This window comes from Marmota flaviventris, chromosome 16 (assembly GCF_047511675.1).
Source record: "Marmota flaviventris isolate mMarFla1 chromosome 16, mMarFla1.hap1, whole genome shotgun sequence".
Lineage (NCBI taxonomy): Eukaryota > Metazoa > Chordata > Mammalia > Rodentia > Sciuridae > Marmota > Marmota flaviventris.
This window is the reverse complement of record NC_092513.1, coordinates 69,194,447-69,222,390: the sequence shown is the minus strand read 5'-3', so window position 1 is coordinate 69,222,390 and position 27,944 is coordinate 69,194,447. Positions and strand designations below refer to the sequence as shown.

At 45.2% G+C, this 27,944-nt stretch overlaps 1 long non-coding RNA gene across 1 annotated transcript; it reads left to right on the top strand.

Annotated features, from left to right (window-relative positions):
• Window positions 1–10,511: 10,511 nt before the first annotated feature.
• Window positions 10,512–26,522, top strand: LOC114082164 (uncharacterized). The gene is made up of 4 exons (XR_011704798.1): window positions 10,512–11,005; window positions 11,586–11,747; window positions 13,233–13,430; window positions 26,353–26,522. It is a non-coding gene; the product is annotated as an uncharacterized lncRNA (long non-coding RNA).
• The last annotated feature ends 1,422 nt before the right edge of the window (window positions 26,523–27,944 follow it).

Genomic DNA, 27,944 nt, shown 5'->3' with positions numbered 1-27,944 from the left:
AGGGGGGAATTTTTTGGGTGGTACCAGGAACTGAACCCAGGGGCACTGAGCCACATCCCAGACCTTTGTATTAATTTTTTTGAAATTTTGAGACAAAGTCTGGCTAAGTTGCCAAGGCTGACCTCAAACTTGGATCCTCCTGCCTGAACCTCCCAAGTAGTTGGATGGCAGACCCAGTGTGAATTTTGTAGGCCCAGAATATCTCATTTTGGACCATTCACCCCTGGGGGATGCTTGTGGCTGAGGCCAGGGACAGCACAGTGGTAGAGTGTACACAACCAGGTGCTGTTCCAAGCAGGTATGTCGGAGACCAGCTCCAACAGGGGGTCTCAGGAGATGAACATATGGTGAGGAGTTGGCGAAAGAGGGGGTGGAGAAACAACACAGACACCAAAGTGAAGGTGCTGATCCCAATCTTTACTTGTGAAGTTGATCATATATACTTTTCATTTTGGCAGGCTTACAGTACTTTGTGGTTACAAAACAGGAATCATTATTCAAAGAAACAAAATATTACGTAGCTACAATTAGAATAGAAGAATGTATCTTGGCTTATGCATAAGCAAGCATTTGTACTTTCAGTACGTGTTTTCCTTTGAGCTGTTTCTGCTTAGTTAACTTTTAATAATAGTTAGAAATTTCCCAAACTATTGGCCATTACCTTGACTATTCTTTCTTGACTTACTGACTGGAACCGGTGCTATGGTTACGGCAAGTGGTTGACTTGTTATTAATTTTAATCAAACACGAGTAAGAGCACAAACCATTGTGCACAGGAACAGGAACAAGTTGCCCAGTACTAAGCACTAATCTGTCTTCTTAACATTAATTTTTCTTCTCTAGATTTTAATTTTAATTTCTCAAAAACTTCCTTGACAGGAATACAGGGAGTTTTTCATTAGACATTAACAATTTACACTCCACAGCTGAATCATTGCATTTAGAGCAAACAGATCTATTCTTTAGAAGTAGTTGCATTAATTGGGAAAGTCATGTTTTTTCCTTCATAATTAATGGTCATATGAGAAGTCGCAACTATACTTATTAAAGGAATACAAAAACAAATCAGCCCATTCCCAGAAACATACTGCGCTCCTCCAGAGGATGGATGCCTTGCACCATCCACCTCAGTAGGGCCTTGTCATTGCCTGAGTCAGGGGAGGGGCGCAGTACAGGTACTTGTGCATGACTGCACTTTCACCTTGGGCTTCAAGACAGTGAACGTCTGGGGTGGTGGGTGGAGGGCTGCCAGGGTTGTTCCTGAGGCCAGGGTCCCCAGCTTATCCCCTGAGAGGGTGAACTCATCTCTCTGATCCTTACCTTCTACACCTAAACAATCTTTCCAAGGGCTGCTGCCCAGGTAGGGGCAGGTGTACAGTGTGGCAGAGCTGGTGAACTGACCTCCTTCCTCCCATCTTGCCTGTTCTACCTCCTCTCTGCACCCTAGGAATCACATGTCTGTACCTGCACCCTCCACATCCTGGAAGAACTGGCCCTTCAGTGCAGACCTTGAGAAAGGGGCAGGGGCTGCAGCAGGGGAAGTCTGCATGCAGTGGGTACCTCCAGCTGGTGAGGGACCACTGTTGTGGCCACTGCTTCTGCAGTTTTTTTGATGCAGGACCAGCAGAAGAGGGTGGTGGGTGGGTGGGTGTGCCCTGGGATTCACGGGTTAGGCCAGAGCCAAGGCCTGCCATCTTCAGCTTGGCCTGCAATGGCTGTGACCCTTTCCCTAGTTGGATGCCACCTGGTTAAGGAGAGGAGTGGGCCTCCTTAGATGGCACTGTCCCCCAGTTATTGGGAACCCTGACTCCAGCCTGTTAGCCTTGGGCTGCCCAGCAAAGGGTGACCTCTGCAGGAGACACTGCTCAGCGAGAGGTGACCATGACCACTAGCACCTCTCTAATGCTGTAAAGCTGTCCCTGTAAGACTCGCCTAACTCTCATCTGTGCTTAGGGCTACCTATGGGACAGCTGTCTTGCCCCCTCTCTCAAGGAGCAGGGTGAGATACTAAGGCACTTCAGCAGGAAGTGGCACCTGGCTCCAGGCTTGCTTTCCAAGCAGCTCTGCAGGCTGCCAGTGGGTCACCTGTGTTAGGCCAAGGTTTGGCCCTGACTGCAGGTCCACCTGAGTCTCCTGCCTTCTTCCCCCAAGTTCTCAGTGGTTGTGTTGGAAGCTGGCCTGGCTTGTGGTTTGAGCCACAGTCTTAGCCTTCCTGGGTGATGGCAGAGACAGAGGAGGGGGGCTTCAGGATGGAAGGGGATCCATGGAAGAGTGGGACTTGGGATGGGGCAGTGGCCATGAGCAGCCACAGGAGACACACTGATCCTGGGTTTCCATTGACCAGAGAACTTTCTAGCTATAGCAATTTCACTGTCTCACAAAATGAAATGGAAATGGGGCTGTGGTCACATGACAGGAGGCACAGTTTAGAGCTGCTGCCTTGGGGAGTCTTTTTTTTTTTTTTTTTTTTTTTTTTTTTGAGATAGAGAGAGAGAGAGAGAGAGAGAATCCTTTTTGTAGATGGACCCAACACAATGCCTTTATTTTTAAGTGGTGCTGAGAATCTAATCCAGGTCCCAACTGTGCTAGGTGAGCACTCTACTGCTGAGCCACAATCCCAGCCCAAGGGGACTCTTGCTTCTCCTTTCAGACTTGTGGGGGAAGGGACACTGGGCTGGAGGATTCCCACAGCCAGAGACAAGTCTCCTGTGAGGAGGCCTCCAAGTTCTGTAGCCATTGTGAAGAGATGCCTCCTGCAGCCCCAGGACCAGGCAAGTCCCAAGGGGCAATGAGGTAAGTGACGAGTGGGGGCATCTGTGCCTTCCAAGCAAATGGGAGCAGGGCCAGCTTGCAGCCTCGGGGGGGGGGGGGGGGGGGGGCACGGCCCCTCCCCCACAGAACTCTTTCCAGGGGGTATTTTCCTTAAGCAGTTTTTTGAGGTTCTTTGCTGTAGTCACCTGTTCTGCTTAAAGTTTCCAGTCTCTTTTCTTTGAGGGAACTGGAGTTTAGTCCCCCTTGGTGATGAGAAGCCTCTGGCTGATCTTAAGGGCCCTGGACATCCCAGAGGATATCCAGGGAGGTGTCTGAGGCTGCTAAAGGGGGAAGTCTCTGTGGGTTTGCAATGCCCTGGGAGGGGTTCCCACAGCCTGCCCAGGCTGACAGTGGAGGGACAGGAGGGAACCAGCTGTCAGATGGGTTTTCCCTGCTGATGGCCATAATAGAGCAAGTGCCTCCCTGCTCCTATCCTGCTGTCCTAGAGCCCATGGAGCACAGTACTCCCAGAGAGCAGCACTGATTTGCTTTAGCCACAAGGACACCCTGAGCATCGGGGACTTGTGGATCCTGAGTGGCCTAGATTTCTTGCCTTGTGAATATTGAGTTGTGGAATGGTGGAGCCACCTGCCAGGGCTCCCCACCCCTGAATACCAGGAAGAACATCTGCCAGCTGAGGCCTTGGGAGGGGAGGGTTTGCAGTCCCAGAGATTTAAAAAAGTGAAGCTGCTAAATAGTGATGTTCCCAACATTGTGCTAAACTGACATTATCATAAATCTCTGTCCTACAGATGCTGAGAATGAAGCACAGAGAGGTTAAGTAACTTGCCCACAGCCTCACAGCTAGTGGCAAGAAGAGACAAGATTTGAACCCTCTGGAACGCATGTGCAGGTTGAAATGTGCTTGAGGTCTTGCTGATCCTGGTTTGAGGGAGAAAATTAATACTGGTCTGAGTGATGAGCAGTGCCAGCCTGTCTTCACAGGCTTGCTGTGGGGCTGGAATTAAAATTAAACATGGGACAAGACAGGGTAGTCCCTGACAGTGGCCAGTAAAGGGCAGGTGGGGCAGACACAGCAGCCTGAGAGGCTTCATTTATTTTCCAACCTTTTGGGAAGTGGCAACCCACCTTCATCCTGCTACAGGGCCTCCCTGAAAGGCCACTGCCCTTTGCTCCTCTTTTCATTTTTGGTGAGGGGTCAGAACATGCCAAGAACCACTTTCCAAAAGAACCAGAATGAAAGGTATCTACCTGAGAACAAGGACAAGTGGCCTTTTTACTAAATGCTGCTGATTCTTCTCATACTGGAGTCCTACTGTGGCAGGAATCAGACAAGAAGCATCAAAGGGCAAATCTCTAGCCTTGGTCCTGGGCCTCCACAGGGGCATTTACACTTATAAGGGGAGTAGTTAGATTCCTAAGGATAGTTATTTACAATTCAAAAGGCAAAAGGTAGGGGTCTTTTGTGTTAATCAGTTTTCCCCAAGATGGCTGACTAGAAAGGGGTGTGAACTCTCCCTTTGCCAGGCACTAATTCTGTGGAAACTGTTCTACATCCAGGACTTTGTCATCCATTACACTACCAGGGTCTGCCTTCCAGGGGGTGCCCATCCCTGCAGATAGGGAGAGAGGGCAGGATGGCCTGGCACCTCACCAGAGCCAGAGCCTGACAGGGATCCCAGCCCTGACTTCCTCACACCTGGTGTTGACTCTGTTTACAGGAATAGAAACTGAAACTGGAAGCTGAGGGATTTGGCTCCTCAGCTGAGGGAGGCCTCTCCTCTCAGCTACTTGAAGAGTCTTCAGGTGGTTCCACCTGCTACAGGACTGGGGTAGGAATCCCCAGAATTCCTGGGGCCAAAGAGGCCATGCTCTGCCAAGTACCTAGGCCTGGAGGCCCTGTGGATGAAGGCATTCAGAGACCTTGGGTCTCTGAACAGGCTGGGGTGAGGCAGAGTAAGGGCTTTGAGAGCTGTGGTCCACCCTTTCCTGCTCCAGGTCCTCAGAGACCCAAGCAGGACTCCTGCCATGTATCTGGGAGGTTCCTGGAGGAGGCAATAAGGTCCAGGCAGATGTTTCTTTTTTATTCTGTGTTTTCCTGAAGGATGTATGTTTCTACAATGGAGGAAGTAAGTTCAGAGTCACAAGAGCATCAGGGCTCCTGGGAGGGGAGAGTGTGCTGCTTGGAGCCAGGATGGTAGGGCACTCTCTGCATGAGGAGCAGCCTTGCCTCTGGGCACCAGGGTGGGTCAGGTTCAGCCCAGACCCTGGCATGGGTGGGTGAGACCCCTTCTATTTAGGGGTGAAGGCCAGATAACAAGGTTCCTCCCCCATGAGGTCTCCTAGGGGGCTCCAGTGAAGGCCCAGGCCAGGATGTCCAGGAGGTCTAGAGAGGATATCCCCAGGTGGGGAAGAGGCCTGGGCAGTGGCATCTGGTGCCTGAGTTTTGCTCCCTCTGCCCTCAGGGCCTGCCACACAATGGGCTGGCAAAGCCTGCTGTGATATGCCCTGGTGTGTTTCCTTTTGAGTTTTAACAGAATTATTATAACATACATTTAGCATTTGATATATGTCTTTTATTGATTGATTGATTGATTAGTATTGGGGATTGAAATCCAGTACTCGACCACTGAGACACATCCCCAGCCCTCTTTTGTATTTTATTAAAGACATGGTCTCAACTGAATTGCTTAGTGCTTTGCCCTTGTGGAAGCTGGTTTTGAACTTGTGATCCTCCTGCCTCAGTGCCCCCCTACCCCCACAACCCCAGCCTCTGGGATTATAGGTGTCCGCCATGATTCCTTACTGCATTTGATCTTTTAAAATGGAGCATTTCCTGGGCTGGTGGGGCAGAGCTCTTGTCTAGTGTCAGTGAGCAGGTGTGAGCTTCCACACATTTTTTTCTGGTCCTGAGGATTGAACCCAAGGCCCTTAAACACTGAACCACATTCCCAGCCTTTTTTATATTTTCTTTAGAGATAGGGCCTCACTAAGTTGTTGAGGCTGGCTTTGAACCTGTGATTTTCCTGTTTTATCTTCTCTTCCACCCTAGCCCTCCCAATCATCTTTATAGTCAAATGATGAAGCCAGAATTAGACAGTCGGTATAGATAGGTAAATCGAGTCAGGTCAGATTTAGGAGGCCAATTTGAGTGAGGCCTGGAAGCTGGAGACTATCCTCTCAGGGATTGAAATGTTAATTCCTTCAGAGCCCTTCCTCCACCCTTATGAATAACGTGCTCCTGCTCCAAACTTTTGCTAAAGTAACCTATCCCAGGAACTGCCTCTGTCTATAAGGAGTTACAAGGTTGTTAATTAATGTGCCTTGAGCTGCTCCATCCTGCCCTTCCCCCTTCAGCCCACCTGTTTCCCATCTTTTGGCCATCCCACTGAGCATCCCTGGGTCTATTACTGGGCCTAGTCACACACACAGAAAGGAAAGAGATAAGAGGAAGGGAGCAAGAGAACAAAGGAAGCCTAGGACATATTTAAAAAAGCAGAACACCTTGTTTCTTGGGATACCAGGATACCAGCTCTGGTCCCCTTCCCTCCGTGTGCTTCTCTAATGTGCAAACTTCAACATGTAAGGGAGCAGAACTCTTCACTAATAACCAGTGGTATCAGTGGGATGGGCAGAAGTGGCCCCTTGTGTCCAGTTATGATCTCCATCAGCAGGGAAGCCAAGTGTCATTTGGGAAATCAGATGGCCACTTCTTTTTTTTTTTTTTTTTGTTGGACTACCTGTTGAGACTTACAGTCCCTGGGGATGTTTGTGTTGGATAACATACAAAGCCAGGGCCTGGCTTGAGGGTTGGGTGTGCCTAGGGCCCTTGCTCCTTTCTCTGGTCCTGGCAGCCCTGCTCATCTGCATATGGCAGCATTGTCCTCAGGCTAGAGGCAGAACAGTAGGCCAGGGTCCAACAACCAGACACCATTATGGACCTGCAGGAGGGGGTGTGTGTGTCCAAATCCAGTGGGAGCCCTGAAGCACTCTCTGAGTCTGTCCCTGGGGCCAGGGGAGATGTCAGGTTCTACTGGATTAGGTTTTCTAGAGCTGCCCATACAGCTGGCCCAGTTGGCATAATGGGAGGGAGGCCCATCAGAATCCTGGGTTTATTGTTAAATTTCAGCTGTTTAAAGGGAAGTGGTCTGGGAATAGAGAGTGTGGCAGAAAATTTTTTCCAACTTTTTGGTCATGTGTTGTGTGTGGGCAGTTAGAGGCCTCCATATAGGGTCTGAATTCTCCACAGGGACTTGGTATAGGGTCTGAGTCTTGCATGTGGGCCTCCTTCAGCACATGGGCCTCCTTCAGTGCATGTGCTTAACCACTGGGTTAAGCAAAGGTCTTTTTCTTCAGCACTCTGGGCCCCAGGTCTGCATGGCCCCTGCATTTCAGGGAGGAGATGCAGTAGTAAAAGAGCTGGGAGAGGAAAGAGAACAGGGGTTAAGGGAAAGTACATCTACAGCCCAGCAGGCCTGGGCCTTGGGCAGTCAGCTCAGAGATGGTTCCAGGCAGAAAACCAGGATTTAAATGGCACTGCATCTTCAAGACCCAGATTTGACAATATAGATTTTTTGAAGAGTGAAGTTCAGGCTCAGGTGTGCAGTCTTGAGTGGCTGTGTGTACACTATGTGGGTGACATGTCTGGTCACACAAAGTTCTCCATAGACAAAAGGGTAGATGGATGTGGTAGTGCTAGGCCAAGGGAGGCAGGCCTCTGCTGGGAGGTGTCTGGACTGGGGCTTCCTGCCCCTGAGGAAGGAGAAGAATTTTTCTGGTTGGGAAGAAAAGTGCCGGGCCAGAAGCAGTTGGTGACCATAGAGCTTCCTTCCCTCTTTGTCGCGACCCCTTGCCCGCAAGGAAGACGCAACTCAGGAATCTTCTTTCAGCAGTTTATTCAGGCCCTTGATATTTCTTCTTCTCTCTCTTGGATGCCCCTCCCAGCCTTAATAAAGCATCTCAAGCCCCAATGCAAAGCTGCCACGTGGAGCTGTCTCATAGGGTGATAAGGGATTACGTGCCAACTCTCCAAAAAAGGAGTTGTTTATCACAGGCCACAGTGGAAGCCGGCGCCATCTTCTAATGGCGGCCACGGTCTATAGGAACGGCTCACCACACCTCTTACAGCTGGCTGAACCTCTTACAGCTGGCTGAACCATACACTTCCACTTTGTCATCCCAAGCATATGGCTTTCTACCCAAGCTCCACACCATGTTCATCAGGGGAAGAAGAGAGCTTGGACAACCTAAGTGGAATGACCCTTGCCAGATGTACTACTTTGTGTGAGTCCTGGGGTCCCCAGTCCCCTGAGTATGTGTTAGAGATGATCAGCGAGTTCCCATCGTGCCCCTGCTCCCTGGGTGAGGTGTGTTTGATACTCTCAGCATGCATTTCTTTGTCTCATTTTGCCATGGCTCTTTTTTCTGTCCTAACTGGAAACAAAGCCCTATTCTAGACATGCCATCTTGGTCAGCGTCCGTTATAGCTTTGGTTCTATGTTCCTGGTGTGTTTGAGAGCTTAATCTTCCAAGATAAGACTTCTGGATAACCGGTCATGTCTGTTAAATTGCAAGGACTTACATGAGAATGGGTCTCTCATTGAAGGCACCATTGTCATTCCCAGGCAGAGCCTGGATAGAACCATCCCTTACAAGTATGTCCTTTACTGTGGCCGTGGCCCCAACTGCGCCGTGGAGTACGGTACATCTACAAGCAGCTGTAGAAGGCGGGTGAGCACATGAACTGCTGCCTGTGTGTCAAGTCCTCCCTCTTGCACTCCAGAGGTAAAAGGCCTCTCCTATGGCACCTCTGTCCTGGCTTAGGTGCTGCTCTGTGGAGCAGACTGCCTGGTCTGCATGGGTCCTCTGCTGTGTGCTGCCCCTGCTGTGGTTTAACTTATGTGACAGAGGAAGTGGGAAAGAGAGAGGACAAAGCCAGAAGAAGGGCTGGGGCTGTGGGCAGAGTGGACCCTGGATACTGGGGAGACTCTGGGACAAAGCAGGGAACAGGGAGCTGCTGGCTGGCCCTTCCTGAAGGCAGCCAGGTGGTGACCAGAAGCAAGACAGGGTATTGAGAGCCTTCCTATGGGCCTTTGCTATTTGTCCTTGTCACATTTTGCTGGTGGCACTTGGGTGGCGTCCACATTCGACCTACTGAATCCTTGGAAAGAACTCTCTTCACCTCTTCAGGTCCTCTGGCAGCTCCTTTCTCTGTGACCTTTTCTGCAGATACTGGCTGTCCTGGCCTGCCTGGGCAGCCAGACATGGCCTGAGCTCCCCAAAGGCCTAGGATTTAAAAAAATATATTTTCTGGGCTGTCCTCAAGCACCTGGACTCCAGAGGTTCTCCTGTCTCATCCTCTTGAGTGGCTGTATGTGCACCATGATACCTGGCTGTACACGTAATTTCTAATAACAATAGTGAACTCCGAGGACTTCAGCTTTGAAGCAAAACTGAACTTTATCAGATATTTCCATAAGCAATGATGGAGCTTCTGCTCTGACAAGTGCCACAAAGGGAGGGGCTGGAGTAGGGTCAGGAGAAGCTCCAGAGGAGACTATGCCCAAATCAGCATATGAACCCTGGTCAACTGTCAACTGGCAGGGATAGGGTAGAACTAGAGTGGCAGGACCAACCAATGTGACAGTAGTGTACACAATGCCTGCTTTGAGCCTCAGGAGTCCAGCTCAACACCTGTCTTATTTCACTGCTACGTGTGTGTGTCTTTCTACATATAAGGGCTGTTTTTGGTACCAGGGATTGAACCCAGGGTTGCTTTACCACTGAGTCATGTCCCCAGCCCCTTTTATTTTTTTTTTTATTTTAAGACAGGATCTCCCTATTCAACTTAGGGCCTCCTAAATTGCTGAGACTGGCCTCAACCTTGCAGTCTTCCTGCTTCATTCTCTGGAGTTGCTAGGATTACATGCATACACTATTGTGCTTAGTTGTCTCTGTCCACCTTATATGTATTCTTCTTTCCTTCCCTCCCCCCTCCCTCCCTCCCTCCCTCCCTCCTTCCTTCTTTCCTTCCTTCCTTCCTTCCTTCCTTCCTTCCTTCCTTCCTTTCTTCCTTCATTTTTTTGACAGTGCTGGTGATGGAACACAAGGCCTTGTGAATGCTAGATCCCCAGCTTTTTTATTCATTTTTAAGTTTTGAATCAGGTTTTGCTAAGGTGCCCAGGCTGCCCTCAAACTTTTGATCCTCCTGCTTCAGCCTCCTAATTTGCCTGGAGTTCAGCCATGCACCGTGGTGCTTGGCTAAACACTTTTTTAAAAAAAAAATTTTACAGTTAACATCACTGGGTTTTCTAGGTCTATAATTGTGTCTTTTGCAGCTGGCCCTCAGAGCAGACTTGAATTCAGCCTTTGCCCTGTGCTGGGCACCTGCTAGTGGCTCTGTGTCTGCTGGGTATCTACATCATCCTCTTTGGGGTGCGTGTTGCTGTTCCCAGTATGTACCCTGAAGTCATTTATCAGAACAGGACTCAGTTTCTAGTGAGAGATGTAGTTTTGGTATAAATATTTAACCTGTGTGTGGTCATGTTTAAAGTTTTTACCAAGCTTGCTGAAATGCATGGCTAAGCAGAGACTTGGTTCATCATTGTGGCTTGTCTGGGATTTCTCTCTGCAGGGGTGTGCCCTGCCCATGGTAGCTCATGGAGTGAGTTCTGATCACCTCAGTTTACCAGAGTCCTCTTGTTTTCCTTGTTCCTTTCATCCTCTGGCTGTACTCCCCTGTTTCTGTTTATTTTTTTGAAGGGGTCTTTAAGTTGCTAAGGTTGATCTCCAACCTATGATTCTCCTGCCTCAGCCTCCTGAGCCACTGGCATTGTAGACATATGCCACTTTGCCTGGCTGCTCCCTGTGTTTCTGTCTTCTGGGGTGGTGCCTTGGGCTGATGGGTTTTGAGATCTTAAGTGTGACATTTTTCTTGCTATCACCCATAGACTGGCATCAATATGATGACATAATTTGCATGAAGCCTCCTTGAACATTGGAGAAATTCCAGAACCTCTACACTAATAAGATGAAGAAGGAGCTGGTGAAGGGGAAGAAGATAGCAGCCAAGATCATGCTGGGATGCATCTTCAGCATCCTTCAGACCTGGAACCCCATCAACCTGCAGAACTTCTTCACCCAGTTCCAGCAGTTTTATTCTGTTGTCCGAGTACCTATGATTTACAAAGGGAAAGCACAGACCAGGCACAGCCTGGACCTTGAAGAGGAAAAGGTATCAGGCCTCCCCAATCACCAGCAGTTCAGGTGTGAGTGGGAAGAGTCCCCTGGCCTACTAGAGGCTGGGTATCTGCACCATCCTCTGCACCACTGTGCTCAGTTGAGACCCTGTGACTAAGTAGGGCAGGTGCAGAAGGGGCAGGGAGACCTTTCCATGCTTTCTTTTCCTGCACCACCACTTGGAAATCCCCACCCCCATGTTCCTCCTTCTGATTGTTCCCCTGAGACTTCCAGGCCTAGGCAGAGTTGAAAGAAAGGGTAGAGCCCATCATAGCCCTTCAGCCACACTGTGTATTGGAGACAGAGGTGGTGCTCTCTCTTTGAGTTTGACATTGAGTTTTCATGAGCATCCAGGGGCTTCCCAGACCCACCTCACTGCAGGGTTTGGGACTGAGGATCAATGTGTCTCTGCTGCCCCAGAATCTCAGTTGCCTGGGAGGAAGGGAGGGGAGGGAAGTGGGACCCTCCCTGAGCTCCCGCGCATCAGGACCTTGATCCCCTACCCAGGGGTTCTTCAGCCCCCAAGGAATGCACTCCATGGCTCATACCTCTTCTTCCCCCCCCCCCTGTTTCAGGTGAAGAAACACCTTGGGAGTGTTTAAAAAAAGAGATGGGATCATTTTTGGAAGAAAGAAGTGGGGACACCCTGACTGAAGGCTGCCCTGTGAGAAGCAGACTGAGAAGGGGTCTTGTCCTCCTTTTCCTGGTGGAAGATGCTAGACTCTGCTTGTTGGAAGGTGATCTGTTCTCATGGTGCTCCATCCACTTCCCCAGTGACTGCTCCCCAGATGTCTTACACAGCAAACTCTACCACATCCTGGGCACATCTGAGAGATATCTTAGGGTTTTGTTTGTTTGGTTGGTTTGGTTTGGTTTCTTGTTTTAGTCAGGTTTCATAGCCATTTATCATGATTTTTATCTGGTTTTGAGATAAGTGCTTATCAGAGAAAGGCTGAGCACATATTGTGGAAAAATAAAACCACAGTCATGTCACCACTTGGTCCTCGCACTTTCTTGGCATGTGTGTCATTGCTAGTGTTGTTAAAGTCTGTGTTTTCCTTAATACCCTGACTACAGAAAGCTTCACAGAGCCAGGAACCATGGCGGCACTGTCATCCCAGCTACTTGGGAGACTGAGGCAGGAGGGTTGCTTTAACCCAAGTGCTTAGGCCAGCCTAGGCAACTTAGTGGAACCCCATCTGGAAAAATAAATGAATAATATAAAGTATATAATAGAAGTGCTCCTGGGGGGACCCTACTATGCCCACTCAGCATGCCTTAGCACTGGGGCCCAGGCCTGCCAGCAGGTGTTGCCTAGGAAAGCTGAAGAACCCACAGGTCCCACCTGTGTGGTAGTTCTGGAAGCACACTTCTCCTGCTGGGTCAGCCTTGGTCTTTTATGTGGTGGCAAGACATCTTCTGAGCTTCTGTGCTCAGAGGATCAGGGTCTCTTCTTCTTTTTGTTTTGAGCTTGGGTAACATCTGGTGGCCTTTCCTGAGCTCTTATCATGTGTGGGTTTCCTAAGTTCTAAAGACCCAGGCAGTTGCTGCACCTTATATGAAAGAGAGATAGTGGTAAGGAAATCTACAAACAGCTGTACATGGGTGTGAGAGAAGGAAGAAGCATCTATTTCTGTGCCTATGAGACACACACCATGTGTTGTTCCTTTTAAAAAGTGGCTTTGTAGCTGGGCTTGGTGTCACACACCTATAATCCCAGCAACTCAGGAAGTTGATGCAGGAGGATCATAAGTTCAAGGACAGTCTCAGCAACTTAGGGATGCCAGGTCTCAAAATAAAAAAGATTGGGTATATAGCTTAGTGGTAGAGTGTCCCTGGGTTCAATCCCATTTTTTTTTTTAAATGTTTGCTTTGCATTTAGTTCTACTATCACCTGACTGCCTGGTTCAAATCCTAGGCCCTGTGTGAATTCCTTGGCTGCAAACTGAGGGTCCCAATTCCCCAGCTGATGTGGGTGGATATGACTCCAGTGGTAGTCTGTTGGGATTTGTGACATCTTGTTGCACTGGGACCCATTCCAGTGCAGTGCCAGGGAACTTGTCCCCCTTGCCACCCTGTGTCTCCTGGTCTGGGACTTGGTCCAGGTGTGCCACATGCTCCTTCTGTTGGGTGAAAGTGGATGTCCCTTCCTTCCTAAGACATCAGACCACAGGTTGGACTCACACAACCACAGCTCACATTAGGTCTTGGTTCCTTTCCAGATGGCAAGAGTACTTGGTCAACCTGTGACAAAGGTGCATGGCTGTAAGGGTTGTCAACTGTCTGGGCACCCATCCTGTTCTGCACTACTGTATGCAGCTGGCTCCTCCAAGAAACAACTTTGTGATTCAGCCTGAGGTCATCTGGGCTGCACTCAAGAAAATATCCTTCTCTCAGTTTCAGGAAAAATGGCTAAATGAGTAAGTTGTAAAGCTTCATTATTTATAAGCGCATCTTGGAATAATGATCCTTTAGCACTTTGCCACTGAATGACATCCCCAGTCCTTTCTTAAATTTTTAATTTTTGACACAGGTCTTGCTAAGTTGTCTGGCATGGCTTGAACTTATGTTTCTCCTGTCTCTGGATCAACTGGAATCACAGGCTTGGCCATTGCGTTGGGCAATCTTTCTCTTGTAACTGTTTTAATGTGTGTTTACTAATTTATGTGACAGACACTTAGCACCTCTGTGTGTCCCAGGAAACAACCCCAAGTACTGTAAATCTTAGTTCATGGCTTCAGACCTTGGCTTTTAGCTGGAGTAGAGAGTGGTGAGTGCATTTTTCGTAGGGCTCACAGCAAGATCCTCTTTTTTCTGGCCATAATACTCAGGCCAAAGAACTGGCTGGAAGAAGCAGAGGACTGCCACACTCTCTGCTCTCTGATTGTGAGAGTGGTGTGCTGCACTGTAGGTGGGAGGCTCAGGCCTCCTAGAGTGTGGAAGTCTTGCGTGAGCAAGAGTATAGAGACAATGACCATGGGCTCATTGGGCCCTGCAGTGTGTACAAGACATTGGCAATTCAGTAGGAAGAGAGACTAAGAACTGGAAAATTCACTGTTCCTGAGACGTGGATGCACAGAGCTTGCTGAAGCAGGAGATGGGAGCCAGTTGCTGTGGACACTCAGATTCTTGCTTCAGCCAAGGGTACCATGGCCCTACTATCAAAGGTTGGAAAGTGTCTATTACCTGAGTGTCACTAAAGCTACAGCAAAGTCTTTCTCCTTTCCATCATAATCCCTGACCTGAGAAGAGGCTGCTGCATGGCCAGGGAGAAAATAGGTGGGTAAAACCCATAAATGGCCCAGGTCGGGATTCAGGGAGGGGGTTAAGAACAATTGTGAGGAGGTTAGGGTTATGTCTCAGCAGTAGAGTGCTCACCTAGCACGTGCAAGGCCCTGGGTTTGATCTTCAGCACAATATAAAAATAAATAAATAAAATAAAGGTATTGTATCCAACTATAACTAAAAAGTAATTTTTTAAAAAGACAACTCTGAGTAATATTGTAGAGGACCTTCAGAAAAAGTGGACAATGTTACAAATAGAAGGGGAATTACAGAAGAACAGTGGAAATTATGGGGTATTAAGAAAATATCTGAGTGGGAAGGCCACAGAGGACACCTGAATTGGATATGGAGACTCTTCTTGTTGGCTCAGCAACCACCTGGAGACAGCAGGGGGAAGGAGCCAAGAACCAGAGGACTGGGCAATAGAAATGTCATGCTCACACAGAGAAGGAGCAGAGGGGAAAAAAGCAGAACAGAGCTTTTAAGGTCTGTGGGTGAAAACCAGGTGAGTAAAGAGGAGAAAGAGGCCAAAGGAAAGATGAAGGACCATGCTTGAGTTTCCCAGCATGGAGAGCACAGCTTCACAGAGCCTGCAGACTCCAGACAGGACAGGGGCAGGCCACTCACATTTAGCACAGTCACGACTGCTGGGCACCAAAGAAAGACAGTCTTGAAGGCAGCTGGAGAAAAGACTCCCTAAATCCAGGGGACTGTGGAAGGGTGAATGGAGGAGGAAGAGGTGGCACTTGTACAGTGTGTTCAGCCTTGCCATAGAGACAGGCTTAATCACATGCTGCAGACACATGCTAAGGACATTAAGCTAACCATCCAAAGCAGACCTCAAAAGGGCAATTACCATGTGATTCCACCCATGAGGTCCCTAGCATCTTCACACTCAGAGACAGAATAGTGTGGCTTGCTAGGGGTGCAGGGAGGGTAGTTAGTCTTTAATTAGGACAGAGTTTTGAAAGATGAAAAGAGCCCTGAAATTTGGTTGTGTGACAATGTGATGTTATTGACACATTGTGTACACTGGAAAATGGTTGAAATGGTAAAATTCAGGTTGAGTATACTGTCATTAAAAATATTAACTTTTAAGCATATGTTGGCACATCTCTGAAATCCCAAAGACTTGGGAGACCAAGTCAGGAGGATAACAAGTTCAAGGCCAGCCTGAACAACTTAATGAGACCGTTTCTCAAAATAAGATTTAATTAAGGGCCTTGGATGTGGCTCAGTGGTGGAGTGCACCGAGGTCCACTCCCCATTACAAAAAAAAAAAAAAATCATCGTAATAATAATTATGTCTAATGAAATTCTGGCAGGATTTCCTGACTGCAGCATTGTTGTATTTTGGGGACAAGGCCATTCGTGTAGTGGAGGCCATCCTGTACACTGTAGGATGTCAAGCAGTGTGCCTGGCCCCCACCTGGAAGGTGCTGCTGGTCTTGCTCCCTCCCCAGTTCTTAAAGGCATATGTGTCTCCAGGTATTGCCAGGTCCCTTTGGGTGGGAGGGGGGCTGGAATACCCCTGGCCTCACTGAGAACTATGCTTCATCAGGAGAAAGGGGGCTCAGAGATGCAAAACTCTAAGCTAAATAAATGATAAACTGGAATTCTAAGCCATATGCAAAATCCAGAACAGGGCCAGGGCCGGGGCTGGGGCTTAGTGACAGAGCACATATCTAGCTTGGCTGGGGCCATAGGTTCCATCTCTATCACCACAAAAAATAAAAAAGTGAAAGCAGGAGTCACAGAGGAATAGAGAGCAAAGGTACCAAGTATGACTAAACCTCAGGGTGGAGAATCAAATCTAATCTCAAACCAAGATCCTGAGAGGAGGAGCCAGCAGATCTGCAGTTCTGTGGAACTATGGGCCTCCTCTTCAGTGACTGATGGAGCAAATGGCAGGAGAATGAATATGGTAAAGATGTTGGGGAGAAAGCTGCAGACAAGCCAGACCCAGGTGGCACCCAGGGGCTTTAGCACCCCTCATGGCAGGATACATGCCCTTCTCAAGTGAGCCCATGGGCATATGTAGCAAGATGGCTGCATTATGAGCTGGACTACCCTGAAGGTGCTACAGTCCAAGGGCACAGGTTCCTAACCATAGTTGAGCAGATGGCTCTCTGGAAAATCCTTACATGCCTGGATCTGTTAACAGGACACTTCTAAATAAGGTCATCTTGGAGTAGGAAAGATTCTTCAGAGAATAGATAGAAAGCAAAACCTACACAAGAAATACTGTAGGGGGCTCGGATGCACTTGGTGGCAGAGGCCTGCCTAGCATGGGAGAGGCCCTGGGTTGCCTCCAAACACCACACACACACACACACACACACACACACAAAATAAATAAATAAATAAATAGAATTTAAGTACAAAACTTAAAATAAATCTGAATTAAATGTGAAAACAGCTTTGCACTCATTTCTACACACAGATAACTGCCATATGTGGAGTGCCCTGTTCTCTTGCCCTTGCCGTCCACTGGGAGCCAACTGCCATCAATAGGAATGAAGGCAGTGAGCTCAATTTTTCCCATCTCTTCTCTAGTTTTGGAACCTTTTCAAATTAAAGCCAATTAGAAATGATTTTTTTTAATTTATTTTATTTTTTTGGTGCCAGGGATTGAAACCAGGGGTACTCATCCACTGAGTCACATCTCTAGCCCATTTTTAACTTTTTAAAATTTTGGGACAGGGCCTCACTAAATTGCTGAGGGTGGCCTCGAACTTGCAATCCTCCTTCCTCAGCCTCCTGAGTTGCTGGTATCATAGGTGTGCCACACACTTGGCTATTTTGTTCAGTTTTCATTTGATTCACTCTGTCTGTTTCCATGATGCATTGATATGCTCTTTAAAATTTGACATTTCTGGACCTTCCCAGCCTTGTTTTTCCTTGTCTTGAGTCTGTTCAGTGCTCTCACTGCTGCCATGGTCTCTGTCCAGGTTTCTTCATTTAGGAACCAGTTTCTTAACTTTATGGAGAGCAGAAAGCAGTTGCTGTGTGTGGATGAGTCTTTTTTGATCCTGCTTCAGTTTGATGTTTCTGAGAAGCCTGGTTCCCTATACAGAAAACTCCACTGAATACTTTAGTGTCATGCTTTCTCGGGTCCTGGACTCTTTTCTAGGGACTCACTACAGGCTGCAGAAGATCTCTTGGAGGTTTGTGTTTGGGAGTTGGGTGTCAGGTTCTTCCTTAGCAAAAGCAGGTTACAAGCTGAACATTGAATGCTTGTGGGTCTTCTGTCCTGAAGGGCAGATTGGGGGAAATGCAGAGAAATAATAAGAGAATTGGTGAAATAAGAAGTCATTATTTCTTAGGATTGATGTTTGACTTCACAGAGTTGATTCTGGTTTAGTAAATAGAGCTTAAGAGAATAGTAGCTTTTTGTTATTTATGAATGTTAGATGGTGCTGTGAACGTCACACATTTCATAGCTGCTATCTTTTCTTTTATACTTTCTGAGGTAAAGAAAATGGTATAAAGCCTTGGTAATCAATTTAACAAAAGAGGTGAAAAACCTCTACAATGTAAACTATAGAACACTAAAGAAAGAAATTGAAGACGACCTTAAAAGACGGAACAATCTTCCATGTTCCTGGAATTAATATTGTCAAAATGGCCACACTCCCCAAAGCACCATATAGATTCAATACAATTCCAATTAAAATTCCTATGTCATTCCTTATAGAAATAGAAAAAGCATTTATGAAATTTATTTGGAAAAATAAGAGAACCAGAATAGCCAAAGTAAGCCTTAGTAAGAAGAGTGATACAGGATGCATCACCATACCAGACCTTAAACTATACTAAAAAGCCATAGTAACAAAAACAGCATGATGTTGGTACCAAAATCGACATGTAGATCAATGGTACATAATACAAAACAGAGACAAACCCACATAAATACAGTTATCTTATGCTAGACAACGGCACCAAGAACATACATTGGAGAAAAGACAGCCTTTTCAACAAATGGTCCTGGGAAAACTGGAAGTCCTTATGTAGCAAAGTGAAACTAAACTCCTAGGTAAAGGTGTTCAAAGTGATACCATAGCTAAACTTAAAAGACAGGCTTCTATAAGCAGATGTGTAATTATTAGAATTATAGTTATAGGGCACGGAAGAAATGTAGGGAACATAATGATATCAGAAAAGTATGAGGACTGGATTGTTAGTACTTAATGAGAAAAATGGTTATGTTACCCCAAAGTCCTATCATGCTCTCTCCAGTGACTCTAATTGATTGTATGGGTTAGTTAATGAAGTACTGTCTGCTAGTAATTTTAAGAAAGACCTCTATTATTATTTTATGATAGCACTGTTTGATTGCAGAATATTCACTGGAGACTGGCAGATGTTTCTATCCCTCTCCTCAGTCTATACCCAAAGGACTTAAAAACAGCATACCTCAGGGACACAGCCTCATCAATGTTTATAGCAACACAATTCACAATAGCTAAACTGTGGAGCCAACCTAGATGCCCTTCAGTGGATGACTGGATAAAAAAAATGTGATGTATATTCACAATGTAATTTTATTCAGCAATAAAAGAGAATAAAATCATGGCATTTGCAGGTAAATGGATGCAGTTGGAGAAGATAATGCTAAGTCAAGTTAGCCAATCCCCAAAAAGCAAGTGCCAAATGTTTTCTCTGATTTAAGGAGGCTGACTCATAGTGGGGGAGGGAGGAGGAGCATGGAAGAAATACATGAATTCTAGATAGGGAAGAGGGGTGGGAAGGAAAGGGAGTGGGCAGGGGATTAGCAAGGATGGTGGAATGTGATAGACATCATTATCCAAAGTACATGTATGAAGCATGAATTTTGGTGTCAACAGACTCTATACACAACCAGAGATTAAAAAATGTGCTGTATATGTGTAATAAGAATTGTGATGCATTCAGCTGTCAGGTATTTAAAAAATCAATAAAAAATGAAAATCAAGCAGAAAGCAGAAAAAGTTGCCATCTTTATAAAATCCACAGTCTACAGAGGAGTAAGACATGGAAAGAGGCAGGTTGAAGGCTTTGTGCTAAGAAGCATAAATAAAGGAGAGAAAGGAGTGTTGATGCTGCTTGGAGGTAAATGGTATTTGAATTCTAGGGAGAGAATCCTAGGCAGAGTGCTGTTTCCACTATTTGGATTATATAGATGATAGAAGATAATGTAAAGGTGAGCAATTTGAAGGAGGCAATAATGGCTTGTGGTGGACACCATCATGTGCTGCGCAAATCCTCTTTCAAAAAATTAAAAAAATGCTTCCCAGGTGCCTGCCTGAGTTCTCTCAGCAGACAGCATTCAGCTGAAGATTGTCCAAGAGAATATCACCTGCTTGAAGCAGCCTCCATCTCATAACCAGTCAGTACAGGAGTGTCTTTGATTTCAGAGTCCCTCCACCATAGAGTTTTCTGAGGTCTTTTTTAGGCTGTATTGAAGGACAGCATCTCCATTTTCCTATCCCAGCTTCCTCTCATTTATTTTCATGAGTGTTGTCTGAGAGAATCTATAGTAAACTTCTACCAAAACTATGTATTACCATAGTGTTTTACCTAAGGAAACATGTGCCTCAGGGTAAAAGATAAATTCCATGGAGATTCAAAGGCTTACCTCTTCAGCAAAATTTTAAAGGTCAAGTGGTTCAGGATATTCTAGCACCTCTCTTCCTGGTATGTTGCCACTCCCACTGTAAGAGGAAGAAGCACAATGCCTGCTAGTCTGTTTGTGTTTTGGAGACCACCTGGAAACACTGTTGCAAACCATGTACCAGAAAACAGGATATGCTGCCAGCTTTCTGTATGTATGGAACAATAAAGGATTCTGAAGTTATTTTAGGCTGTAGTAAAAGCAGCTCTTCCAATTGGTCCATAAAACCCAGAAAATGTTATTATGTTAGATGGTATGAATAGGTGGAAAATTTATTATGTGAAGTTTATTGCAGATTTCAATTGCAGAATCATAGCACAGACCTCTAAAAGTAACAGGACCATCTTTGATGGAGAATTTTTGAGCAATTAATAAAACAATTCCCAGAGTATACTTGGGAGATGAACCCTGAAAGAAACAATGTCCATCTATCCAGAACTTCCCAAATCCCAAGATGAGTTTTGATACTAACATTCTGTTATAATATGGAAAGATTGCTGCCAAGACTGAGCTTAAGAATGGCCAGAAGGCAAAAATCAAGCCACACAATCAAGTAGTCCAGAGGATGTTGCTGGCAGGAACCTGTGGAGGTTATCCACCACTGCTGTAACTCTCAGTTCACATTAGGCCACATGTGACAGCAGGATATGACCTGATAATGGAGGAGGAAGAAAAAAAAAGCAAGCTTGGTTCATTAATGTGTTGGTTCAATATGTAGGTGTCAGATACTAATGGACAATCACTACACTATAGAACTCCTCAGGTGTATGTGAGGTTAAAATATATGGTAAACTCATGGGCAATAGAGAGAAGCTTGGCCAGTTATTCAAGACAAAATAAAGACTGAGTCCAAAAATGAGACATTATAATGGACATAGGGGAGTTTGATGATTTTCTATTACCCTATTGTAATGATCTCTACCAAAAAGCAGTGACCACAGGAGAGGCACTAAACAACTAGACAAATAGCCAAAAGAGATATTAGAATGGACATATGGGAGAGTGATGATTTCCTATCACCTATTGCAATGGTTTCCACCAAAAAGCAGTGACCACAGAACAGGTACTACACAAATAGACAAATAGACAAAATTACTTGACCTGCTTATAGCACCCATTCAACTACCATCATTCTCCAGAATGCAGGTATGCTTTAAGTCAGCAGCCTGAATATGGTGACGTGTCCTCATTAAGTATATTTCATGTGTCTAGGAACCAAGAGCAGGAAGCAGTTTGGCCTTAGTAACAATCGCTCACTTAGGCTTCTCCTCCTCACACATCTGGATTCTGTGGTATTAGATACCTTCTTTTGCAAAGCAATAGTGCTTCTTCAGTGGATGCAGCAAGGGAACCACTGAGTAACAAGCTAATTTGCACTGTAGGAGTCTCACTTCAAGAGACTAGGTGGCAAGACAAGGAATCATTCTGGTAGATGTGACTGAAAAAAATCAACACAGAAGGAGATAGGAATGTGCTTATAATCAGGGTCAGAGACGAATGTATTTTGCATCCTGATTATCCTCCTGAGTCTCCTTGGTATACCACTATATAGTTTTGACAGTAAAATATCAAGTACAAAAGCTATCACCTAAGAAGAACTTGGTACCAGGGGCTCAGACTTCTCAAAAATGAGGGTGAAGGCCATGCCACTCAGCAAGCCACTGATATTAGGAGAGGGGGTAGGTATAGGCAAAGGGATGGCATAAGTTGCTTCTTTAAGAGCATCTGAAGCATTGGGGCAGTAATTTGTTCTACTAACCTTCTCTCCTAAGTTTTCCATCAAAAGAGACTCTCCAATATCTCAGAGGAGCAGCTCCCAGAATCTATGAAAAAGTAGATCTGAATGATAAGCTTGGTACACTGTAGTGGACAAGGTGATATGACACAGAGTCCCCTTGAGGACTTGAGGATTTATTCCAATAGCCACTGAGGATGTTGCTGGCAGAAACTTTAGTGTCACATCTCTTCAGGAAATGACCTTGCTGAAGAGTCTAACCCCTCCTGGGACAGCACCCCTGAACTCTCTGGGACTGGTTAGTAATGAATCTCTCCTGTTTCATGCATTTTTATGTTTTATTTACTCATGAGTTTCCCCTGACAAACATAAAGGCCCTCTTAGAGAGGGGATTTACTGGCAGGAGTAGATACATTAGACAGAAATCCAACAGCATCTGCCAGTTCAAATACAATTCCTGAGAAAGGGGCACCTGGTCATAGGGATAAGATATTTGGACATCAGGCAGGACAGAGTTAAAGCTTATGGCAACTCAAAAGGCAGAGATCTCAAAAGCAAGTTAGAAAGAAACTAATGATAGAAATCAAACAGTACCAAAGTCCAATTCCTCTTTCTTTCTAATCATTTTTTCTTCTCTTTTAATTATGATTTGTAGATGAGTTATCCCCAAAAGCTCCTGCAGTAATGCAGGACTATTCAGAGATGAAATGATTAGATTATTATTGCTGTGACCACATCAGTCCACCTAATTTGAATGCACTGAGTGGTAACTGTAGGCAGGTGGGGCATGGCCAGAGGAGGTAGATCACTAGGATTGTGTTCTATAAGGGTTCAACTACCCTGCAAACCTCTCCTCCCTTTCCTCTTTCTTCTCACTCTCTGCTTCCTGAGTATGTTATGAACTGAGAGGCTTCCTCTGCAGAGCCCTTCTGTGATGATGTTCTGCCTCACCTTGGGCTCAGAGCATCTGTGGTCTGAGACCTCTGAAACAGTGAGCCTAAAATAACCTTTTTCTCTAAGTTGTTCTTATCAGGTATTTTGGTAACAGTGACATGTAAGTTGACTGATACACTTTTTCAAAAGCAGTTGCTAATAAAATACCCACACACTAACATCTTAGGGTGTTTTTCTCAGGGAATACAATACGTGACTATCCCAATAGTATCTGATCATCCCAGTCCTCTGTGTGCACTTTCTCCATAAGTTTCCTCTAAATAACCTAATCCCAAGTATGATAAAATTGATTTCACACATGTCATGTGCCCATTCTTTCACAGAACAATTACTACTACCCCTTCTTTCTGGCAGTCCACTCCAGTTTATATGTTAAATATTCTAATTTTTTTCTGTCTTTTGTCCCTTTATGCTTGACTACCTGTCAGTATTAGAAGACTAAAAGGTAATTATATGATGACCGTTATTAAAGTCTCTCATACATGTCCATAGGACAGACAAATTGTTCCTGGACTTCTCCAAAGATGCTCTTTGACAAACCTCCAGGACAGAAATAAGAAATCAAATCTGAGGTCCACTGTGTCTTACCCATTTATCTCTAATATTCAGCTAGTGAATAGTCATCAGATCTGTGGACATGGACACTCCAAGGTCTACTCAGGTTGCATTCTCTGAAGAGTTCAAAACTCTTTGCCAGTTGTATTAGAGACTGTACTGGCAAAGTGTTGGAGGGTATGTTTACCTTTTTATTCTTTTTATTTTCTTCTCTCTTGATGGTCATGGAATAATTGAAAATTACCTGCTAAAGTAATAGAGAAATCAGAAGGCCTCAGCAATATTGAGGTCAAAAATAAGTATTTGGAGATGATGTTAAAAAAAAAGCAGGAAAGTACAGTTAAAAGGTTAGTAAGAAAAAATAATCACTGCATAAAGCTTCCACTTCCACTTTTTAAAAGGTAGTGTTTCTATGTGACAGTGTTGCAAGGAAACAAGACAAATGTGAGATGCCTCGAGTATATATAAAACAAGAATAAAAAGAGTGTGTCTAAGTGTCGCGACCCCTTGCCCGCAAGGAAGACGCAACTCAGGAATCTTCTTTCAGCAGTTTATTCAGGTCCTTGATATTTCTTCTTCTCCCTCTCGGATGCCCCTCCCAGCCTTAATAAAGCATCTCAAGCCCCAATGCAAAGCTGCCACGTGGAGCTTTCTCATAGGGTGATAAGGGATTACGTGCCAACTCTCCAAAAAAGGAGTTGTTTATCACAGGCCACAGTGGAAGCCGGCGCCATCTTCTAATGGCGGCCACGGTCTATAGGAACGGCTCACCACAGTTCCCCCTTCTGTTTTATAAAACAATGCAGGCGAAAGTAGAGGTCCTATCCCACTGTGCAGAAGTGGCTGCAATGTATGGTTCAGTCCTAAGGAGGCGCCTTCCCCAGACCTGATCCCATATCAGCCGACGCCTTTTTTCGTAGGGCGGGGCGTGGACGTCAAACCCGCATGCAATAGGACATGCTTTCCTTGAGGTCCGTTGAGGGATCACTCAAGTGCAGTGCCTTGCCTCGCATCCTGCATCGTGACGACGGCGAGAAGTAGGATAACACAGGTAGCCTGGTAATAATAACAAAATTTAAGTTGGCAACACAATCCCTAAGCCCCAGAGGAAGGTAAAGAGTCTGTAGCCGAGAAGAAAGACCAGTCCTGAAACCCATCTGCGTGCAATGGTAACAAGACCTGCAGAGTGCAAGGGCTATTCAGTACCGGGAGAGCATAAAGAAGAGGACATGCCAATCCCAGTGCAATGTGAAACTAACTTGGGGTGCAATGGCCATGCCCAGAAATCACTGTTTAAGATGTGCAAGCCAGATTTGTGGAGAAATGCCATTTTCCAAGGCCGCAAGAGCCTGTACGATCATAGCCTTCTCTTGCGCATGGCGAGTTTTAAGGCGACAGAGAAGCCACAAACAAAACACAACACCGAAGCAACACATAGCGCCAAAAATGCCCACTCCCACCCATTCCTTAAAGAAGGAAAAAGCAGAGGATAGCCAACTGGTGAATTGACCCAAAGTCACTGGTTCGACACGGGTACTGTTCAAAACAGCAATCTGAGTTAGTTGAGACTGGATCAAGTTTTCTGCTTCCATGGACCAGGTTCTGGATAGATACTCCCCGATGATGCGGGAGGCATTTCTGGAATCATTAAATCTGACAGAGGTTATACATAAATGTGCACGTTGATCAATACAACCCAAATGTACTAGGTCAGACAGTTCCTCAACTTGAGCTTGAAGCAGATCTATCCTTTGATTAGCAGCCAAAATCCCAGATAAAATGTGTTGATTAATTCTACTTTGAGATTCAAGTATGGTGGATGTTTGTTGAATAACCTGATTAATAGTGGCAGCAGTTTGTACTTGGCTGGCCATGGCTACTCCAGCTGTAACTGCTGCAGCAGCAGATACCGCCACAGCTGTCACTATAGCTGCCGTAATTCCAAAATCTCTACGGGCTCTAATCAGTTCAACAATAGGAAAGGATTCTGGATCTGCAGTAACCGGGATCGGGACAAAGGTTGGAATTTTCATAATCACTGCCATAGTCCAGGAGCCATTCCAACACTCAGACAAGTAGCAAGTAACATTAGAACAATTAAGCATCCCCTGTAATGTAACATTAGCCAAAATAAACAGGAACGGAGATTGGAGACAGACTGCTGCGGAGGGTAATGTAGCATTAGATAATTGTGAATTATTTGCAAAAATTTTAAGCCTCCTACCTCGCTCCCAGTCTTGGGTAGTGCCAGAAACATTAAACAGCCAACTTTGGACTCCTAATATTTCCCTGGGGAAACACAAGCGCGGACTAGACTAGCCCAATCTGAGGGAGTCATGCAAAATCTAGTAAGTCCCTCCACCTGAGTGAGAGTGAAAGCGGCATCTATGCCATAAGTGCGGATGGATTCTGCCAAGGTTTTAATTATCTTAAAGTCTAAAGGCTCATGATATCTTCCTCTATTATTGTCCTGAAACACCGGGTACGCAAGTCCCATATCTGTATTAACTGTCCTCCAAACTTGCGCATGAAAAGATCTCCCGGAACCTTGGCTCCCCCCCACATACGGGGGTGGGGCAACAGGCATCATATCTTCTTCTAAATTTTCAACCTCCTCCTCCTCAGAATTCTGTTGACCAATATTAGATCCCTCCCCCTTCTTACAGTAGGCATGCGCGCCTTGTGTCTCCTTTTTCTTCTTTTTCATTTTTATCTTATGTAGTTGTTGCAACAATATATCAAGGTCCTCAGAACTCTCTGAGTCGCTTGTGTTCTCAGGCGTTCTGAATTCGGTCAAGTCTGGGTAGAGCCTTCTCCTATTTTTATCTTCAGGCTCTTTTGCCTTCTCACTACTGTTACTTTTGATACTCTCTGCCACTTCACTATGTGATCCTTCAGATTTTTCCTCATGTAGTTGTTCAAGAACGGCCTGACCCTCACTCACAGCTTCTTGGCATTTACCATCTGTAAGGCAACTACGGACCATTTTCCAAAGGGGTATCACCCCACCCTCTAATATGCCCTGCTCAGAAGCAAAGTCAAGATCTTTGCCTAATTTATCCCAACTAGGTACAGTAAGGCTGCCCGAAAATGCAAACCACGGTGCAGTGATATCTATCTTCTGTAAAAATCTCTGTAAAGTACTATGTTTCACTTCCAGGCCCTTGGAACGTAACAGGCCATCTAGGGCCAGGAGAAGCGGACTTGAAGATGCGGCACCCATGACACAACAACAAAGGAAGCACAAAAAACAAAAGCGAAAGTACACAGTGCAGCTGCAATAAAATGTAAGGCTCTCTCTGTGTTTACAGAGGAGCTGCCCTGCTTTGGTCGCGGATCCCACTTACCTGGGACTAACCGGTGCACCACCCCTGACTGCTGAAAGTTCTGGTTCCCGGGTCTCGGCACCACTTGTCGCGACCCCTTGCCCGCAAGGAAGACGCAACTCAGGAATCTTCTTTCAGCAGTTTATTCAGGTCCTTGATATTTCTTCTTCTCCCTCTCGGATGCCCCTCCCAGCCTTAATAAAGCATCTCAAGCCCCAATGCAAAGCTGCCACGTGGAGCTTTCTCATAGGGTGATAAGGGATTACGTGCCAACTCTCCAAAAAAGGAGTTGTTTATCACAGGCCACAGTGGAAGCCGGCGCCATCTTCTAATGGCGGCCACGGTCTATAGGAATGGCTCACCACACTATGTTCCCAATTAGAGTTCTCTACTTAGAGGCATAAAGAGATATCTATAATATATAATATATATACATATATACTGTGTGTGTTTACATGCATATTAAATATATACTATGGATAGTATATGTATATATATATATACTATGTTTAATATATGTTTTCTATATACTATAGTATACACATGCTATTATATAAACAAAATATATTTATATTATATAATATACATATATAATACATATACATATATTATACATACACACACACACACACACACACATATATATATATATACACCATACATAATGTATGCATATACCATACATATATAATACATAGATATATATAATATATATATATATATATATATATATATATATATATATATATATCACTGTTTTGAATATTTATCATTAATCAAGGCCTAAAATAATAGGGAAATTTGTATGTGTGGTAGAGGTATTTGGGCTTTCAAATTAGATACAATTTTTTAAATTTATTATTTATTTATTTTTTGGTACCAGGGAATAAACCCAGGGGTGCTTTACTACTCAGTTACATCCCCAGCATTTTTTAATATTTAGAGACAAAGTCTCAACAAAGTTGTTTAGGGCCTCATTATGTTTCTGAGAGTCATTTTGAAGTTGTGTTTCTCTTTGCTCAGCCTCTGGAGCCACTGAGGTTTTACACATGTGTCACCATATGTGGTGATACCTGCTTAATAATTAAAGTGTCTTTAATCATGGAAGGAAAAAAAATTGTCATAGAGTAGTAGTAATTAGTTCTAAAGTCAATTATGAAATAAGGAGTTTACCTTTGATGCTTTAAAATAATAGACTCAAAGTTGTGGTTATATGTGAAGACATGGGCACCACTTTCTGGAACTTCATCTTCTTTTGCTTCTGTCTGATATCTTAAATGAAAGGGTCAATTGCCAGCATTTGGTGGGAAATAGTCTACTTTTGAAAACTCTCCAGTTAGACCTTCCTGCTCTTATCCATGGCATTATCTCTCATATTTTTTGGACTTGAGAAGAAGTATTGGTAAAAAAAAAATAATAATAATAC